Here is a 6,082-nt window from a genome sequence, read left to right as displayed (position 1 = left end):
TACGATTCTAAGAAGACTGTGAAAAGCTAACTGCGTGTAGTATAATATAACCCCTGGAGCTATCACTAAAGAGGTTATACAAAGAGATACAGTCAGAAACACAATAAAGAAATTAAAACAGAATACTAAAAAAAGTCCAGATAAACCAGACAGAAGGAAAGGAGAAACAGAAAAATGAAAACCAGAGGGAGGAAACAAAAAGCAAAGAAAATGGGAGGCGCGTTTTCCGCCCGCGGATATTTCCGGTCTACCAAGTTTCAGTTCAGGACTTTTGTCTCTTTTCTGTTGCTTTTGGTCTTTAAAGAGCTTCTTTTGTCTTTTACATGTTTTTCTTTTACATGTTGTGGATAGTTTTTGGGTGAACATAAGCTTTCACTTTTAATGTAGTTGAATTTATCAATATTTTCCTTTTATGGGTAGGAGTTTTTCTTTGTGCCTTTTTCGAGAAATTCATTTCTACTCTGAGATCATGAAGTTATTTACTGCCTGCCTCCCTCCCTCCCTCCCTTCCTTCCTGTCTTCCTTTCTTTTTTGGAGATGAGGTCTCACTCCGTCTGGAGTGCAGTGGTGCAATATTGGCTCACTGCAACCTCCGCCTCCCACATTCAAGTGATTCTCCTGCCTCAGCCTCCCGAGTAGCTGGGATTACAGGTGCCTGCCACCAGGCCTGGCTAATTTTTGTGTTTTTAGTAGAGATGGGGTTTCACCATGTTGGTCAGACTGGTCTCGAACTCCTGACCTCAGGTGAGCCACCTGCCTCGGCCTCCCAAAGTGCTGGGATTTACAGGCATGAGCCACTGCACCTGGCCTATCTTGTCTTTTAAGAACTATAGAGTTTTGTCTTTCATAATTAGGTCTGTGATTCATGAGGAATGATTTTTGGGCATGGCAGGGGTCAGTGAGCTACAGCCTGAGGGCCGACTCCGGCTGACCACTTGTTTGTGTCGATAAAGTTTTATTGGAACATAGCCATGCACATATTGAGTGGTTGAGGCAGACGCCAACTATGTGGCTTTCCAGGGCCCAAACGACTGTGGCCCTTTACAGAAAATATGCGCTGACCCCCGGGGTATGGTGTGAGGGAGGGTTCGGTTTTGTTACTGTTGCATGTGTATGTCCTGGGTTGCAGCATCATTCATAGAGGGAACTGCTTTTCCCCTGGCTCCATGGTTCTGCCCTTTCCTACATGGGTATCTACATGAGGCTGGCCCTGCTTCTGGCCACTTCCTTCTCTTCTGGGCTATTTGTTGAGCCTCTGGCCGACGCCACACTGTCTGTCACTGTGGCTTTATGACAAGTCCTGCGCGGTGGAGCCAGCTGTACTATCATTCTTCACTGCTTGCACTCTGGCATGAATTGTGGACTTGGCTTATCAAGTTCCACAAAGAGCAGCTCAGTAGACTCCTGAAGGGGAGCTGGCATCTTGGCTACCCTGAGTCCTCGAGCTGGTTGATAGGAACGTTCCTCCAACTGTGGTGGTCGTCTTTAAAGCTTCTCAGGAAAGTTTCATGAAGGTCTCTGTGGATGTCTTGGACTCTGTTAGATATACTTCTAAATCTCAACTTTAAAAAATATTATTGCACCATGGTATGTTTTAAAATCTTTCATTTTCTAGCTGTGGATTGCTGTAGAAATAATGGACTTTGTTATATTAATTTTGTCCTTGGCAGTCTCGCTTAACTCCTGTAATCCTACAGATTATTTATCTCATCATCTATGAATACATGCAGTTCTGTGTCTTCCTTTGGAACTCTTATGTATTTTTTTTTTTCGCCTTGTAAACAGGCCTCCAGCTCATTTCTGATGGGCACTGATGGAAACAAGAATATTTGATTTTTCTCTTCATGTCAAAGAGGCACTTTCAGTGGCTGTATGATGTCTTTTGTAGTTTTTTTTTTTTTTTGGTAGTTTTTTTACAAATGCCTTTCATTAGAGTTACCTTCTGTTCTTCATTAGCCAGAGTTTTTTATTTTGTCATGAAGGAATGCTGGATTTTTTTTCAGATTCTTTTTCTGTATTGATTGAGCTACACATGATCTTTCTTCTCTCTGTTGATGGAGTGAATTGCTTTGATTCTGAGCATTCTATTCTCTTATGTTAAACTTCGAATTTCCAGGATAAATTCAGTGTGACCATGATGTGCTATTCTAGCATTTATTGGTGGATTCAGTTTGATGATGCTTTTTATGATTTATTTATCTATGTGTATGAGTGGGATTGATAATGCTTTATGATTTATATATTTATTCAAGCTGTTTTGCCCACCTGCTGCCCACCTTCAGAGAGGGTGTAGAAAAGTGATGTGAGCCCCCCAGCATCCCCGCTTGTGCCGTGGGTCAGGCCAGCCCCGAGTGAGCCACAGAGCAGCCTGCGGCCAGCGGGGCCGGGGTTCAGCAGGGTCTGGAGGGTCTGCAGGCCTGGGGGCGGCGCTGGGACTGAGCAGGGCTCCTGAGCACGGGGGAGCTGCCCTGCGCTCCCCGGGGCCTGCCTGCCTCGTGGCTGGATTTCCGCCCACCTCGGCTGAGCAGAGAGTGCTGACGGGGCTCCTTGCTCTCCTCTGCTTGGTTCTGAGCTATTGAAATAATAAGGCAGGAAGCCAGAGACACGTGCCCACGCCTCTCCTCTGTCTTGTTAAGGAAAGCAGCGCTTCTGATCAGAAAAACAACACAAGATCTCAGAGGCAGGACAGAGTGGGATCCGAGGGACCGCGCGGTGTTTCTGGCCCCCTTCCCTCTCAATGGCTGATTTTTCAGAGTGTTCACACCCAGCAATGGTGCAGGCTGCTCGTTCCTGACTGCAGCACGGTGTGCCGGGCCGTGGTGTCCTTTCTGGATCACTGGTTTCCTCAGCAGCAGCGCTAACAGCCGCCCGGCGTGTCGGGCTGAATGCATCAGGTCTAATCAGATGTGGCAGCTGCTGAAACCCAAATGCCTCCATCCAACCAAAGCATCTCAATGCTGCCAGTGGTCTCTGGCTGAGCCGCCTCCGATTCAAATGCACGTGACAGGGTCCCTGGCTGCAACCCAGGTTGGAGAATCCGGGATTAGAAGGCTGAGGACTTCGGACAACCAAACCCAGGTCTCTGCCAGGTGGCTGGGCCTGGCTTCACCTGTGTGTGGGTGGGAAGGAGCCGTTGGCCAACTGGTCTCTAGAGATGGAGACCCTGACCTGGGTCAAGAGTGACGGGAGATGCCAGGAGGACCTGGCCAGGGCGCCGTCTTGGTTTTTCACCCATTCTGTCTTCCTTCCCTGACCCATGACTCGGGTTTCCAATATTTAAAATACTCTCATCCTGGACCCTGCAATCTAAAGATGATTTTCTTGCAGAGGCTGAGTGAGCTGGCTGTGACCCACCAGATGTGCCGGGCCCTGAGCTGGACCCTGGTGTCCAGAAGTGGACACAGCCCCTGTGGGGCTCCAGCCTGTGGGGTTGCGGGGTGACGAGGGACTCCTTCAAGAACGGATGCAGTGCCTGGCAGGGCTGCAGGCTGCTGCCCACAGAGGGGCCTTTGCAGGTAGGCTGGGGGCTGCAGACCTGGGCCTGGGCACCCTCTGGAGCTGGGGACAGAACTCGGTCACAGGCAGACACAGCTCCTGCCTCCGTGGTTTTGGGGGCGCCAGAATGGTATTCCCTCCTCGATCCTGCTCTGGGGTCTGGGGGCTGCAGGGGCAGGGCTGCTGCTTAAGCAGGGAAGAGACAAGGTCCGGTCCGAGTACTGGGGGGTCCCAGACCTGCGAGTGGACAGGGAGGCCAGTGGCCTTGGGTCCTTGGTGCAGGCGAGAGGCTGTGGCGATGGGAGGGGAGCACCTGTGGGCACCAACCCGCGCTTTATGTTAATTGTTTAACTTTGGGTATTTCAGATGGAACTCTCCTAAATGTGTCTCTTCCTTTCTCAGCCGTCCCTGACGAAGTTGCCTGGGCACACCAGAGTGTGGGAGAGTGGACGGCACGGCCCCCCCTGCAGAAGCACCCCCTCCTGCACCTGGAGCTGCTCTCAGATCTTGGGCTGTGACCCCTGTGGGTGACACGAAGTTCAGTGATCGCCCTCCTGGACTGAGGGACATCCATCCACACGCGCCCCCTCCGCAGCCCGATCCCATCACGTCCTGCTTATCCAACACGGGCCTTAGATCCTGGGGTCTCTGCTGAGTGCCTCCCCTCTGAACGCCCGGCTGGCACTTTCACAGTGAAGCCAGCTGTCATGGACACCGACGGCAGGTGGCCTTTCTGCGTTGTCTACCGGCTGATCTTGAAAGTGAAAACGGACATTGTCTGCCCTGTGGTGACCGTGTGGGTGATGGTCCTGGCGTCAGGCCCTGCATGCACCTTCACCCAGGGATGGCTTCTTAGCTGACAGCGGCTCTGCCAGGAACCACGATCACCCTCCAGTTTGCTCTTTGTGCTGAATTTGATTGACATGAAATTCGCATGACGCCAACTTTATCGTTTTAAAGTGAATGGTTAAACGGAATGCGGCACTTTCACAGGGCGGCATGACCCCCACCTCTGTCTGCCTTCGGAACATTTTCATCCCCCACAAAAGGAGGAAGCGCAGTGCCCAGGAACAGTTACTCCTCATTTCCCCTCCCCAGCTCTGGCTTCCGCAACCACGAATCTGCTTTCTGTCTCCGTGAATTTGCCTCTTTTGGATATTTCACGTAAATGGAGTCCCGTGATAGATGAGCTGTGTCTGCCTCTTGCAGGCAGCACAGTGTCTGGAAGGTTCTCCGTGCAGCCGCAGGGGTTGGCGCTTCCTTCCTCCCGAGGCTGACCCTGCCCTGTCGTACGGGGAGTCCACTGTGTGTCTGTCTTTTGGCTGCTGTGAGCCTGGGTGTGCCACCTGCTCCAGCCCATGTTTTCAGCTCTTTCAGGTGTGGAGGGAGGAGTGGAATTGTGGGATCATATTGTAACTTTAACTTTGGGAGGATCTGCCAAATTACCCCTCTAATTTGTTTTCAATTTTATTATTTCCCCGTCACTCGTTCTTTCTTTTGACTGGTTAAAAAGAAATGACAAAGGTCTTCAACAAAACAAGAAGTGAGTTTCAATTGAACCGTGAATTAAATATGATACATTCAAAATCTGACCAATAATACATTTTAATTTTCCCCACACATTTATGTCCACATGTTAATTTCATGGAAATCAAGATGCTTTTGCCTCTGTTCTAAAGTATTTATTTTTTTAAGACAGGTTCTTACTCTGTTGCCCAGGCTGGAGTGCAATGGCGAGATCTCAGCTCACTGCAGTCTCGACCTCCCAGGCTCAAGCAATCCTCCTGCCTCAGCCTCCTGAGTAGCTGGGACCACAGGTGTGCACCACCATGCCTGGTTAATTTGTTACATTTTTAGTAGAGACGGGGTTTCACCATGTTGGCCAGGCTGGTCTGGAACTCTTGACCTGAAGTGATCCTCCCACCTCAGCCTCCCACAGTGCTGGGATTACAGGCGTGAGCCACCATGTGCAGCCTGAAAGTATTTCTTTTTTAGAGTTTCCTAAAAGTTTCATCATCCCTTTTGTTTTCCTAACAAGCTGTGAAACCCAGTGGGTTTTAATTGTGAATCAGCACCAAAACACATGCAAATTTTTAATTGAAATGATGGACAATAAACAGAATTAATAACTCAAATGCTCAAAGTCTGTCAAGCATGGTGCTGTCTTTGCCACGGACATGAAAAAGCAGCATTCCCCTCCGGACTTGAGGCTGGGGACCCTCCGAGTCAGAGCAGCCCCTCCCTCCCCACCTCCGCGGCTGTTTCCACTTTGCCATCTCCCCGGCGGGCTCTGCCCGTCCACCTGCGAGACACTGACTCCACGGCTTGGCTTCTGCTTGCCCCAGGCAGTGGGATTCGGTGGCCGGGCCCTCATTTGTTTCCCCCTCCTTTCCCCAGCAGCTCCTGGCCTGGCATGCAGCAGGTGCTCTGCTGGGCGAGTGGAAGGAGGGAGCATAGCCACCACTGCAGGTGGTCTGTTTGGTGCTGGGAGACGTCATGCGTGTGTTGTCAGGCACTGGAACCCCCTGGGAGGGTGCAGGGCAGGTTTAGGACAGCCACGTGTGCCCGGATCTATGAGACCTTTGTG

At 50.7% G+C, this 6,082-nt stretch overlaps 1 long non-coding RNA gene across 1 annotated transcript; it reads left to right on the top strand.

The window, feature by feature from the left end:
* The first annotated feature begins 1,415 nt into the window (after window positions 1–1,415).
* Window positions 1,416–5,570, top strand: LOC134730152 (uncharacterized). The gene is made up of 3 exons (XR_010111829.1): window positions 1,416–3,078; window positions 3,328–3,515; window positions 3,898–5,570. It is a non-coding gene; the product is annotated as an uncharacterized LOC134730152 (long non-coding RNA).
* Window positions 5,571–6,082: the final 512 nt, after the last annotated feature.

The sequence above is a fragment of the Pan paniscus genome, chromosome 23 (genome assembly GCF_029289425.2).
Source record: "Pan paniscus chromosome 23, NHGRI_mPanPan1-v2.0_pri, whole genome shotgun sequence".
Classification (NCBI taxonomy): Eukaryota; Metazoa; Chordata; class Mammalia; order Primates; family Hominidae; genus Pan; species Pan paniscus.
The sequence above is the reverse complement of the archived record's forward strand: the minus strand, read 5'-3'. Positions and strand labels throughout refer to the sequence as shown.